Source organism: Mustela putorius, unplaced genomic scaffold (assembly GCF_011764305.1).
Source record: "Mustela putorius furo isolate JIRA1106 unplaced genomic scaffold, ASM1176430v1.1 tig00003932_pilon_pilon_pilon:0A:0A, whole genome shotgun sequence".
Taxonomy (NCBI): domain Eukaryota; kingdom Metazoa; phylum Chordata; class Mammalia; order Carnivora; family Mustelidae; genus Mustela; species Mustela putorius.
The window spans coordinates 2530278-2544984 of record NW_025422077.1 but is presented as its reverse complement, the minus strand read 5'-3'; positions in this window follow the sequence as shown (position 1 = coordinate 2544984).

Genomic DNA, 14707 nt, shown 5'->3' with positions numbered 1-14707 from the left:
TGTTCAGTGGGGGCCTGCTTCTCTCTCTGCCTGCTGCTCCTCCTGCTTATGTTCTCTCTCTCTCTCATAAATAAAATCTTAAAAAAAAAAAGGCGGGGGGGAATGAGATTGCTGTCCCAAATTGTGTCTTTTGGAGAAGATTGCTTTAGGTTAAATTGTTGGAAAACTTCTGAGTTTCATGAACTTGGATATCCAAAGATCTTCCTACATTTTGGAAGTTCTTAGCCATTATATCTTTAAATAAGTTTTCTACCTTTTTCTCCATCTTATCTGAGACTGCAATATTGTACAGGTGTTTTTTTAATGGTATTCTATAGTCCATGTAGGCACTCTGAAACTCTTTTCATTCTTCATTGTTTTCCTCTAACTGGATAATTTCTAATTACCTGTCTTTTACTTCACAAATTCTTGATTTTGCTTGATTTAGTCTGTTATTTATGCTTTCTCTTATAGTTTTCTTTTCACTTATTGTATTCTTCAGCTCCAGAATTTCTGTATAATTCTTTGTTATGATTTCTCTCTCTGTTAAACTTCCTTTGTTCATGTGTTGTTTTCTGATTTCATTGAATTGTCTTTCTACTCTTTCTTGTACTTCCGTGAGCTTCCTGAGAACAAGTAATTTTGAATTCTTAAATGGACACATTGCGATCTCCATTTCTTTAGAGTTGATTACTGGAAAATTATTGTATTCTTTTGGTGATGTCCTGGGGCTTGATTTTTTGTGTTCTTTGAAGTCTTGTTTTGCTCACTTTTCATTTGAAGAAGGAGTCACCTCCTTAGTCTCACTGACTGGTTTTAAGTGAGAAATACCTCTCATCAGTTGTGGGCTGAGGCTCAGAATTTTTCTATTCTAGGAGAGAAAAAAGTGGGTCTCCTTGGCAGCATCTTTTACGCCCAGGAACCCAGCGGCTTACTCACATGCTCTCACTTTCCCCATGTGGGAGAAGTCCCTGCCCAAGAGGTGTTCTCTTGTCACTGATTTATGGCTCCTTGGAGAGGAGTGACATGTGAGGTGAGACTGTGCCTTTTACTCTCTTCATCCAATCTCAAATTATTTTTATTGCAAAGGTGTGCTAGAGCTTCTCCACTGGACTCCTAGACTTCCACAAAGGCATTCTTACCTGTGAGTGATTGCTGAAATCAGAATGATTTGATGGAAAGATGATAGAGAGATGATATATCTCCTTTTTAATGACGTAACTCCTATATAAACTTTTTAGGGTAACTATTCCTTTTTTTAAATAGGCTTCAAGCCCAGCGTAGAGCCAGTGGGACTTTAAATCACGACCCTGAGATCAAGACTTGAGCAGATCAAGATTTGGACATTTAACTGACTGAACCACTCAGGTACCCCTAGTGTAACTATTTTATTATTACTTATATGTTATTATCAGTAATATATGACATATATTAACTATATTAATATTTAATTATATTACACATATGTATTTTAATACACACACCCATACACACACAAAGATTTTCCTCAAATAGAAATAGCTGATCAAATGAAACAAATTTCTTGACATGTTTGTAGATGATCCTGCGATTATTGTCTCAACCCATAAATATGGTGAATATTATTATTTGCATCATGTTGAACTATTATTCACATATCATTTTTAAGAGTACTGTAGAGTTTTAGTCACTGAGTTTTAACTTTAAAATTTGCAGTCTTATTTGTAAGTGAGATTGCCTGATTATATATGTTAGTAGAATTTTATGGAAATGTATCATTGATATAGACAGGATCGCAATAATGATTGCAATAATTGGTAACTTACCACGTAGTGAACATGTGCATGTCGTGGCTCCTCTGATCAGGACTTAGGAATGTAGTGGATCTCTGGAAGCATCTATTTGGCCCCTTCTAAAAGTGCTTCCCTCCAGTGATAAATATATCCTGATTTTTGACAATGTGAATTAGATTTACTTGTTTTTACCTGTTTTATCTGCGTAAATGGAATCATGTAGTTACGTAATTAGTAGTGCAATCTTAATGATGTTTTATCTTTAATACTATTAAATAGTATGGGGCACCTGGGTGGCTCAGTGAGTTAAGCCTCTGCCTTCAGCTCATGTCATGATCCCAGGGTCCTGGGTTCTAGCCCTGCATTGGGCTCTCTGCTCAGCAGGGAGCCTGCTTCCTTGTCTCTCTCTGCCTGCCTCTCTGCCTACTACTGTCAAATATATAAATACAATCTTTAAAAAATATATATTATCAAATAATTTTAGAATTTGGGGGTGTTTTCATAGTCAAACACAATTCTCCTCTTATAACCTCTTTCCCATTAGAAGAATCAGTTTATATCTGTTAGATCAAAGTAATTTTCTTATATTTTCTATACTTTAGTTTTACTTAATGTGGCAAAAGATAAAGATTCTTATTCCTGATGACTCTATTAACTCCTTTATTGTTTTCTCTGTCATGTAGGCATTATGAGTAAAAGGCTGTGCTCTTTGATTCATAAATATTTGTATTCCTTTCTCATTGTGCATTGTAAATGCCATCGTATTAAATTACATTTGTTACTTCCTTAATACCATTTGTCTAATTTTAGAAACAAGAATGATATTTTAATTTTCTTTATATTTTCTAATGTTTTCAAAGTAGTCCCTGGTTATATTTGACTTTTAATTCAAACACAGATTAAGTGATTAAAATCCACATTTTATAATTAAACAATCAGTCATTTGCTTTATGTTACCTGCTTACTCTTTGAGATCTGTTGATAACCTTGTATTTTATAAGCAATTAAATGAAATAGTTAAATTAACTAGATAACTTGCCAGGTGTCCCATTCTTTCTTCCCAGTTTTCTCAGACACGATGGCATATTTGGAAGTCCTTTTGTTTAATCAAAAGCATAAAAGACAATAATACTTTTCTACTAAAACTACCAATCAAATTTTGATGATTTCTTTACTAGTAATAAGTAGCAAGCCTTTGGGTAGATTCTGGATGTGAAATGTAAAGTAATTATCTTAGCAGAAACATAATGCAATTTATCAACTTCAAAGTATATTAAATTAGGACACATAACATCTTTATAAATTCTGATATCCACAGACAAAATTATTTATGGAGAAGTTATTTGTGCGTTGGAAGAACAGTTTTCAAAATCACCTTTCTTAAATAAAAATGACCCATGTAATTTTGTATTAGTTTAAAGTTAAATAATATATTTTGTAACAGCTAGAGAAGTAGTGTATTAAATACCACTTCTCTAAGTATAAAGTGAGCTTTCAGTTCTTAACATACATATTTTATCAAAAATTTGTTCCATCTTAACCTGTCCATGATTTTGCTTACACTTTTACAAAGCTTCTTAAAAAAATTACTAGAAACATAATAATCTTGGGAGAACTGGAATATCTAAATACTGTTATGCATTTTTCAAGTGATATATTTTAAAATATAACACTACTAATCCTCAGAAAGCTCCATGACTCCATTATAGGACAATTACAGATTTACCATTGAAAACATTATCTTCCAGATGCTATGAGGTATCATGGAAGAAACATTAAATTGGCATTTAATAGAAAAACGCAGGCCCATAGTTTTATGTGTGCCATTTATGACTTAACTAATTCTAATTTAGTTCCCTATTCTGTAAAATGAGATTAATAATGTTTGACCAGTATCCTCATGTATTTCTTGGGAAAATAAAATAAGGTCTGAAAAAATTATTTTAAATTATAAAGCACCACTCAAATATTAGGTGGTATTACATGGGCTTAGTGACAGAACTCCAACTGAATTCATTTAATTACCATGGTCTGTATATTTAATCTGTATTTTAAAAATATGACTTCAAAATTCATAAAATTAAGTTCTTATTAAAACTGACTTTTTCCTTCAATTATACTTTTGGCAGCAATGTGGGAAATGAGGTAAAAATCATATGAAAACAAAATTTCTTAGCTTATTTGTCTAGATTGTACTTGAGTTTCTCTTCTATGATGTTAATTTAAAACACATTAATTATTACTAGTATTATTAATATTCAATACATCAGAGAGTCTGCTGAACATTATCAAAATACATGACCACATTTTATTTCAAATCATGTCAATATTTATAAAAAGTAACATATAAAATAAAACCTCAGGTTAGATATTAACATTTTAATAAAGGTGTTATTTTTATATGCATACATGATTTAACAATGCTCATTAATTGAAATATTAAAAATGTATTAAGATTTCAATAATTTTTTCTTTAGTAGCAACTCTAATCTTAATTCTAAAAGCACTTGTTTAGTACATATTGATAGAAATTAGCTTGACATTTAGACATTTCCCATTAGCCTTAGTATAATCAGATGGAATTATTATGTCTGTGTACTGTTGTGGGCAAGGTGGGAATGAATCTTTACTTATTCCCCCTGTATATTTTCAATTGTAAAGTCTATTTACATTTTGGTTTAGTGATAATCACAGGCTCACAGCTGTAGTTGCAATAGGAAATCTGGAAGAATTTTAATAGATTAGAAAAAAAGTAGAAAGTATGAAGATTGCTGAGTTTCCCCCTAGCAATTTGTGACATCTACATACTAAAAAGACTGGTTCTTTTATACCACATGGATAAAATTGTTCTGTTACACACATTAGCCAACTGTTATTTTCTATTCTGAGAAACCAAGATAATGTCTTTCAGGGAACTTCACAAGAAAGAAAATTCCCACCATGAGCAAAAAGACAACAAGGCATGCACTTAACATTTGTCTAAATACACATTGTATTATATTATGGCACATTTCCTCATAGTAAAAATAGCTTTTATTTTTTAGTGGCTCAAAGATAAAGTGAGGTACATTAAAATTTAGAAGGGTTTATTTGAGTAAACATTGGTTTCAATTAGGTAGGATGAAACCCCAAATGGTTAGGAATGCTCTACTACAGGTGGTAAGGAAAGGTTTTATAGAAAAGACACGAAAGTAAAGTGAAGGAATGATCTAATTGCTCTAGCTTAAGCATTTGCCTCTTTGAGAAAGCCTAGTTGACTGTTTATGATTAGTTCTTAAATTTTGTGTATGTGGATTTGAGTGCATTGACTCTGGTTTACATTTTGATTTGCTTGCATAGGTCACCAAGGCACTAGAGCCAACTTAATCTAATGTCCTTCTTACTTAATTATTTTAGCAATTCCCCTCTTTTGGTCACCTCTCCTACATGCGATATAGAGCAAATATTTGGTAGACCATCAGGGTTAAGCTGTTTTTGTCTAATTGTGAAATGTATAGTTCATCATGCCATGTCTATGGAAGCATTTTTTTGCTGTTCATCTCATTGATCATCTTTTTTCTGTTACTCCAACATTAGTAAGAACACTGGATACACTGCTGATGGATACAAACATCTAACACTCTTGAGAGAACACAGTGTCACCAGAGAGACTGTAGCAGTGACAGTTAGGAAGGAAATGCCAAGAGACTAAAGCATGCTTCTTAGCCAAACCCCACAAAAACCAAACTCACTAGGAACAAATAAGTCAAAGAATGTATCCAAAGAGCCATCAACCCAATTAAACAAATGGTGTCTTAATTTCTTATATTTGAGTTTCTATAATAGCAGGATTGTTGATCATATAGTAGGAGGCATTTGCTAGGGTATAAACTTCTCCTTGTTTAGCCAACAAGTAATCTAAGGCAATACTATTATTTAAATAAATAAATTGATGCTCCAGAGGCATATTTTTAGATGACATATTCTGCTACCTTTCATTCCCTGCTCTTGAAATTTCCCCATGTTTCACAGCCCACACAGTCCAGAAGTTCAGTTGGTAGACTGCTCCATCTCAATGCACCAGTCTCTTAGTCCTAAAGATAGGTCAATTCAGTTAAATAGTTGTCTTATTTCAGGAAATGGTGTTGCAAGTAGGCTCCCAAAGCTAGAAACACATGGTGGACGCAATCAGGTTTTAATGAAAGGTATTTCTAGGAAAACAGAAGAAAAACAAAGGGTGGAACAGACTATAAATCATTTTTTGAGTCCAGAGGGCCGCCAGTTGAGATTCCCAGATGATGGGCCTTTAGATGTTGGACTGGAAGCATCTCTTGTAGTATAAATGTCTTCCAGTATTCTGGAGATCTTTCTGAGTGGCCCACAAGCGACAGGCACAAAGGTTGTCCATATATGAGTAGTTGTTTTAGTGATTTCTCTGAAAGTTATGTCAAGTCAGCCAGCTTCAGTTTGCAGAGCTTCAGGAAAAGAGCAGGTTTTGTTCTTGGTTATTTCAAGCCAGAAGCGTGAAAGAAAATTGGGAAAACTAGTTTGGAGAGTTGTATGCAGGTATTGGAGGAAACCAGAAAAATTCAGGATCCAGTTTAAGAATAGTAATTTTATGTATATTCTTAAATACGGTATTCTAGACAAAGTGCCTGGTGTTGATGTCTAAGGGGCTTTATGACTCCATTAAGTCCATCTTAGTTTTTTAAATGTCTGGTAATGAGGAATCTCAGATTAAATTTTTAAAGCCTCTTTAGGTTAAGAAGACATGCCAAAGCCTTGCAAGTTCCTCATATCAGAGAGATCATTTGACAATTGTCTTTCTCTGATTGAGGAATTTGAGAGGCAGGGCGGGGGGGTTGTGGGGAGCAGGGATGGAAAAAATGAAACAAGATAGGATCAGGAGGGAGACTTAATCTCAGGAAACAAACAGAGGGTTGCTGGAATGGAGGGGGGTGAGAGAGAGAGATGGGGTGGCTGAGTCATGGACATTGGGAAGGGTAGTGCTATGGTGAGTGCTGTGAATTGTGTAAGCCTGATGATTCAGAAACCTGTACCCCTGAAACAAATAATACATTATATGTTAATAAAAAAATAGAGATGATTTATAGGAAACAACAACAACAAGAAGATATGCCAAGCAAGGATTTGTCCAATTTTTTCCTATTGAACTTAGGAAAATACTTATATTATCAGGAAAAAATGAGGATACTCAATAAGAGTTCCTGAATTCTGGAGGGATTAGGTAGAGAAAAATAAAGATATATATTCCATTTTTGTTTCCAAAAATATACTTTACCAGATTGCTTAAGTTATAGATAGCTTCAAAGAAAGGAGAAAGTATATCTTTAAATCTGGAAAACAAAACCTTGAAGAACTAGCAATATTTCCAACAGAGTTGTTGAAATTGTAACTATTTTTAGTTTATCCAGTCCCATGTAATTATCATTTTTGTTGTGCTTGGTCTTGGTTTAGCAGTTTTATGAATCCATCAGTTTCTTATTAGAAACTTCTTGCCCATTTCAGTGGTATGACCTTAAAGTTACCAGAAATCTTTGTCAGTCCTTTCCTTGAATCTCTTTGAAGATGAAACACTTTTGCAAAGACAGCAGGGTAAAACAGAAACTGTCTGTAAATGACAAAAGACTTAAAAGTGGCCATGGTCAAAGATTTGATGAGAGTTCATTATAACACAATTGACAGAGTGCTTCATTATTTCTTGGACATGTGATTTTTTTAGAATAAAATAGTAATTATAACTAATAACATCATACTAGGACATATCAGATCTCTAGTAATTTCATACAATTTCAATATTAATAATATGTATCCATGCTAGTAATTTCATACAATTATAATATTAATAACATGTATCCATGCAAATAAACTTAAAGAATATTTAGCATAACTTTTGGGTTGTTTTTTAATTTGGCAATGCTTCTCACAAAATTTAGCTTATCAAATAAACCCAATTATGCTGCATCACCTCTTCTCTTCTAAGGAAAGAGGACACATGCTTTTGAGATTTTTTTCAGGGATCCCCTGGAAAATCTCAAAGTTATTTTGAAGCCAAAAAAGCTTCCATCTTTAGAATATTGATTTGGGAAGTTTGTCAACAATATCAAGAAGTTTAAAACAATGGATTAAATAGGATCAGTACCACTGTTACACAATACTTAGTTTGACCAAAGCGGCAAGAAGAGACTTAAAAGGCAACACGGAAAGTTACATAGTTGTTAAAAACAAAACAAATCAAACAAACAAACAAACACCCCTTCTGCTCATCTAATAGAAAAACACACTTCTCCCAAGTAATCAAGGACCTAATAAAGATGACATAAAGCACAGGAAATTAATTATTTTGGTAAGACAGAAAACCATGGCCTTTCAGATACATTACCCAAAAGTTAAAGATAAACCTTTCAGAATTTTATCAAGAGCAGACCAATAGTCCAAGAAAGTTTGTCCTTTTAACATATGAAATAAAATTAAAATTTAGTTTTACATAGGCACACTATTGATATTAAAGTTTATTTTTTTAAACTCTTAGAATAAATTCATCCAATTTTAGTCAGCCTGACCGGTAAGATTCATTACTCCCTCCTCTCTCCCTTTCTTTTTCTTTCTCTTTCTCTCTCTCCCAACTTCCTATACCCATTTAGTTTTTGTCCTTTATTCTCTTTCCCATTCCTAAAATAAATAGTTATTCTCCTTTAAGGAAAAATTACTTTCTCTTAAAAAATGCATCTCCATACCTTATAGTCTTTCTCATCAAAAAATGCATCTTATTTTCCTTGTATACAGAATTTTCCCCTTATTATTTTTCTTAGTTTAAATTACAAATATTGAATGGAATTCTTAACCTTTAGAAACTTTATTTTCTAATGAAAACTAAGAGGTAAGCAAGTGTGGACTCTTGCATCGATATTCTGTAGATTGGCAAATGAATTCATTTCATAATTTTTGGAAGCATATTCTTCCTTGTATTAATTTTTTCATTGTGTCACAAGACATGTTTGTTAACAGGTCCAGACTTCTTTAGTTCCTCTGTAATAAGCTAAAAGTAGATAAACCTCTCTTTAGTAGTTACTGCTTTAATATTTTACCTTGTTTGAGGATAATACACATCATTTAGCTTAGTATAACTTTAAGCCTTCAAGTTACCAAAAAAGTTTTTAGATCTATTTAATTTACTCATTCTTATTATGTATAGATTACTCATCAGAATTTCACAAGATATTAAACAAGTAGCAATTATATTGTTATTTTTCTTCCTAATTGATTTTGTAACAGATAATAAGAGCTTATTTGATTAGTAAACCTACATAGAATGAAAGTTGTATATCTTTGTATTATATTTAGTGTCAATAACTCTGAAGATATGCCTATGTTAATTAAGCCAGCAGACCTGGAATGGCTTTTATTTACCAGAGATCATCCAAGATCACATGAATTTAGGAAACATTTAGTTTCTGTATTTTTGAAAGAAAACTGAATTTTATATTAAGGCTTAATTTCTTTATGACAATTTAAAAATAGCTCTTTTTCCAATTAATATTGGTAATACCATTCAGAGATGTACTTATACATACAAACAGATGTTTAAAGATTTTAACCATGAGACAAATATATACAAGTATATACAAGATAATACGAAGCTTACTACTTTATAAAAGAACACTTGGATCCAAATAGTGTTTCTGGCATTTGGAATTAGTTCAGATTACCCATTTAGATGGCTGAAGTTTCTATTACTATTTGTGAAAAGACTTTTTCGATGTTTAAATTTGCCTTTTGGATGATAATTTTTAATTAATTTAGTCTCTTAGAAACTTCTAATACAAATATAAAATGTGCCTCATTAAATTTGGAGAGAATTAGGAGGACCTCTTTTTCTCTAGAGCTCCTCATAAATGAATAAACAAGGTTAAAAGTTTCCAGTAGTGACCACTGTAATTCAAGATCATCTTGGATAAGTCTTGTCCACTTGTTCAAAAAAACATAGCTTTCTGTCCATAATTTTTACACATATAGTAAGCGAGTGTAGAGTCTCAGACCCTTTGGACTCAAAGGAACCCATTTTCTTTTTTGTTCTCATACAAGCAACTTTAACTACCTGAGGCCTTGTCCTGAGCGCCCTGTAAAGGCACACACAGGACTTGGGTCTTTCCACAATGGCAGCTCTAGTCGGCCATGAAGCCAAGTTAATCACCATTGTAACGCAGGTTCAGGACTCCAAACTCAACGACATGTCACCACGTGACTGAAGCTGGCTTCTTACCCAGCACGCAGAGCAGGACAGAAGACAACCCACACAACACACGAGCGGACAGGAGGGTGTTAAGTTAAGGAGCCAAACATGCCGTCGGTCTGCGGGCACACACCTGAGACGGCCTGGGTCTGGTCTGGTCGGGATCTGGTCCCAGCACCTAATGCTTATTTTGTTGGAGGGGGTTAGGATCTCGGTTCTGCTCGGAGATCCACCAGCAGAGCCTTCCCAGGCCACCACCCTTTCTAAGTGGTCAGACACAAGGGTCCTGTCTGAGGAGTCTGACAGTTCGCTGCCCAAATCCTCCCCCTTTTCATTTTATTTTATTTTATTTTATTTTATTTTTAAAGATTTTATTTATTTATTTGACAGAGAGAAATTACAAGTAGATGGAGAGGCAGGCAGAGAGAGAGGGAAGCAGGCTCCCTGCTGAGCAGAGAGCCCGATGTGGGGCTCGATCCCAGGACCCTGAGATCATGACCTGAGCCGAAGGCAGCGGCTTAACCCACTGAGCCTCCCAGGCGCCCCAAATCCTCCCCCTTTTAAAGGGATTTAATCGGTCCGGGGCCCCTGCCAACCTCCTCTGCTCCTGCTTCTTACCAGCTCTGGGGTGCCCTCGGATGCTGGTCGCCTGGTTTGCCATACGCCCTAGCTGCCTTACTTTTAAGTGCTTGGTCATTGCTTGTCACGGGCTCCTGGGGGCAGGAGAGACTCCATGATGCTCTCTGTAGCCCTCAGGCTAGACCCCATCCAGTTTAGAACAGAACTAGTCCATCTCCATATCCAGTCCTGAAAAAGAAATGCTCAAATAGAAAGTTCCTATTAAGAAACAGTGGGACTCAGATCTGAGAGGGATTCATCCCGCCCCGACCCACACCCCACTTTCTGGGGCAACGAGTTATCTGTAAACATGAGCAACTGGACGTGTGCCTCCACTCCACTGCTCACTACTTCCTTCCAACCTCGCTTCTGAAATAGAACTTTAAAAAAGATAAACTGAGGTGTGTTAATATTTTGAAGAGTTTATTTGAGCAAACCCAATCAGACAGCTGACACACTGAAAATAGTCAGAAACACTCCACTGACTGGAGCAGGAGAAAGGCTTTTAAAGAGAAGGCAGGAAGCAAAGCAAAGCAATTAGATTAGATTGGCTGTAGCTTAATCCTTTGTCTTCTCTGTGGAAGCCTGGTTACCTGTTTGTGATTAGGTGTTCTTAAATTTAATTTTCTCAGATTTGAGTGCATTGACTCTGGCTTCGGTTTCTGTTTACTTGCATAGACCACCAAAGCATTAGAACCTCAGTCTCACGGCCTTTTGCTTTATTATTTCAGCAAGTGTATTGTTCTCATGTACAGTGATATTTTTCAAGTAATTAGTCACTGTGAATTATATTACATTGAATGTTATTATTCTATGCCAAAGTTAAAATGAATGTAATGCTGGAAAATTGGGGGAGGAAATCATGTGTATTTTAAACTGAATCCTTAAAATAAAATGTTAACCGTTACTTGAATCCATCGCAACATAGTCCTCTAGTTTGTCAGTCTGGCAAAGGAATTGTTATAAATGTGTACCATATTTATTACTTTGAAATTTTTTTTAACAGCCTAAAATTTAAAAATTATCTCATATGTCTATTACCTCCTGGGCATTTGCCCTTTGATCTTGCCTCCTACTTTAACATTATATAAATGTTTTTCTCTTTTTCTTTCTTTTTTTCCTTTAAGCGACTGTGAAATAAGTTTGGTGCTTGACCTCACAGAGCCATAAGGAGAAATAACTTGTAAAAGGATAATTACAATAGAATGTTATTGCTGCGAAATAAGATGCTCGAGTTACAGTAGAAGAACAGATAACACGCACATTAAAACACAGAGGCTGAGTTAGGAAGTTTTTCTGGGGATGATGTATTTAAAGAAGTTAATTAGGTGCAGAACAGAGAAAGGAGAGAAGGGAAGATCTTAATTTTAAGGAAAGACGTGGAAACAAACCTACTAGTTCAAATATGGTCTTCCCCGTCAAACTGTGCTCCATGTCCTCAATCACATAGTCGGGGCTCAACCCATCAGAAAGCAGCTTTCCCTTCTGTAAGGTTTTTAGATTAGCATTACTATTCTGTTGATAAGGATTCTCATTTAGGTTTTTTTGGGGTTTTTTTTTTTTGTTTTTGTTCTTGTTTTTGTTTTTGTCTCTACGTTTCTTTTTAAATTACGGGTGGGTAACCTACAGTGTAATGAATTACTGATTCGTTACTTATGAATTCCTTACTTATTACTGATTCATTACTTATATGCCGCACCAGTGCTCATCATAACAAGTGCGTCCTTAGTCCTCATCCCCTATCTAGCGCATCCCCTGCTCACTCATCTCCCCTCCAGTAACTCTTAGGTTTGTTCTCTATAGTTAACAGTCTATTTCCTGGTTTGCCTCTCTCTCTCTTTTTTTTTTTTTTTTTTTTTTTTATGTGTTTATGTTTTGTTTCTTAAGTTGCACATATTAATGAAATCATATGGTATTTGTCTTTCTGTGACTAATTTGTTTTTCTTGGTATAACACTGGTCTAGCTCCATCTGTGTCTTTGCAAATCCCAAGATTTCATTCTACATTATGGCTGAGTATTATTTCATTGTATATATACGAGAGCATTTTCAGCCATCGTCAAATTAGGGAAAGAGCCCAAATGTTCATTGACTGATGAATGGATAAAATGGATAAAAATGTGGAGAGTGTGTGTGTGTGTATGCTGCCATAAATATCAGGGTGCATATTCCCTTTTGAATCTGTACCTTTTTATCCTTTGGGTAAATACCTAGCTAGTAGTGCAATTGCTGGGCCATAGGGTAGTTCTATTTTTAACTTTTTGAGAAACATCCACACTGTGTTCCATGGTGACTGCACCCGCTTGCATTCCTGCCAACAGTGTAAGTGAGTTCAGTTCCCCTTTCTCTGCATGTTCCTCAATAGCTCTTGTTTCCTGTGTTAATATTAGCCATTCTGACGGGTGTGAGGTGATCTTTCATTGTAGTTTCTATTTGTATTTCCCTAATTATGAGTGATGTTGAGCATAGTTTCATGTGTCCGTTGGCCCTCTGTATGTCTTCTTTGGAAAAATGTCTATTTTGTCTTCTGCCCATTTTTTTAACTGAATTAATTATTTTTGGGGTTGAGTTTGATCAGTTCTTTATAAACTTTGGATACTAACCCTTTATCAGACACGTCATTTGCAAATACCTTCTCCTATCTGAAGGTTGCCTTTTTTTGTTGATTGTTTCCTTTGCTGTGCAGAAGCTTGTATCTTGATGTAGTTCCAATAACTTATTTTTGCTTTTGTTTCCCTTGTTTCAGGGGATATATCTAGTGAGAAGTTGCTACAGCCGGCATTAGAGAGATTACTGTCTGTGTTTTCCTTTAGGATTTTGATGGTTTCCTGCCTCACATTTAGGTCATTCATCTTTATTTTTGCACATAGTGTAAGAAAGCAGCCCAGTTTCATTCTTTTGGATGTTGCTGTCCATTTTTTTCTAAAACCATGCGTTGAATGACTCTCTTTTTTCCATTGAATATTCTTTCCTGCTTTGTTAAAGTTTAGTTAACCATATGGTTATGACCTCGTTTCTAGGTTTTTTATTCCATTGCATTGATCTATGTTTCCGGGTGGTTTTTGTTTGTTTGTTTGTTTGTTGGTTTTTGTGCCAGTACCATACTGGTTTTGTTTTTTTGTGTGTGTGTGTGTGTTGTTTGTTTGTTTTTTGTGCCAGTACCATACTGTTTTGATGACTATAGCTTTGTAATAGAGTTTGAAGTCTGGAACTGTGATGCCTCCAGCTTTGCTTTTCTTTTAAAAGATTGTTTTGGCTCTTTGGAGTCTTTCATGGTTCCATAAAATTTTAGGATTGTTTGTTCTAGCTCTGTGAAAAATGCTGCTTTTTGTTGTTGTTGTTGTTGTTGTTGTTGTTGTTTGAGAGAGAGAGAGAGACAGACAGCGCACAAGTGGGGTGAGGAGAGGGATAGGGAGAGAAGGAGAAGCAAGCTCCCCACTGAGCAGGCAAACTCCTCATCTTATAGAGGCTTTCACAGAACTGGTAGAAAAAATCTTTATACATTTTTTATTAACCCCACTTGTTCCATCTCTCATTTAATGCTATTGATTCTTACTACTACTATCAAACTTTATATTGGTTCCCATTGAATCTAACCCTAGTTGAAACTTGGATTATAGGCTCTGGTTTCAAATTAACTTGCATATATGTATATATATACACATACTTATAGAGAGTTATTTTTAAGGTATTGGTTCATGCGATTATGAAAGTTGGCAAGTTAAAAATCTGAGGGTGGCCTAGAAAGCTGGAAACCCAGGAGTCAGGAGAACGAATCTTACAGATGATGTCTGAAGGCCATCTCTGGAGAATTATCTCTCATTCAGGGAAAGCTGGTCTTCTTGCTCTATTCAGGTTCATCTTATTGGCTAAGATCCATGCATATTATGGAAGGAAGTCTGCATTTCTGCATTCATGGATTTAAATGTCTATTTCATCTACAACATCCTAATAGGAACATCCAGAATAATGTTTGATCAAACATCTTGGGTACCTCCTTATCCAGCCAAGTTGTCTCAAAATGAACTATCACCAAAAGGAGCCTTTGTAGGACACCAAGAAATCATGCATAATATTGCAGACTATCTGACACATATTAAGATCAC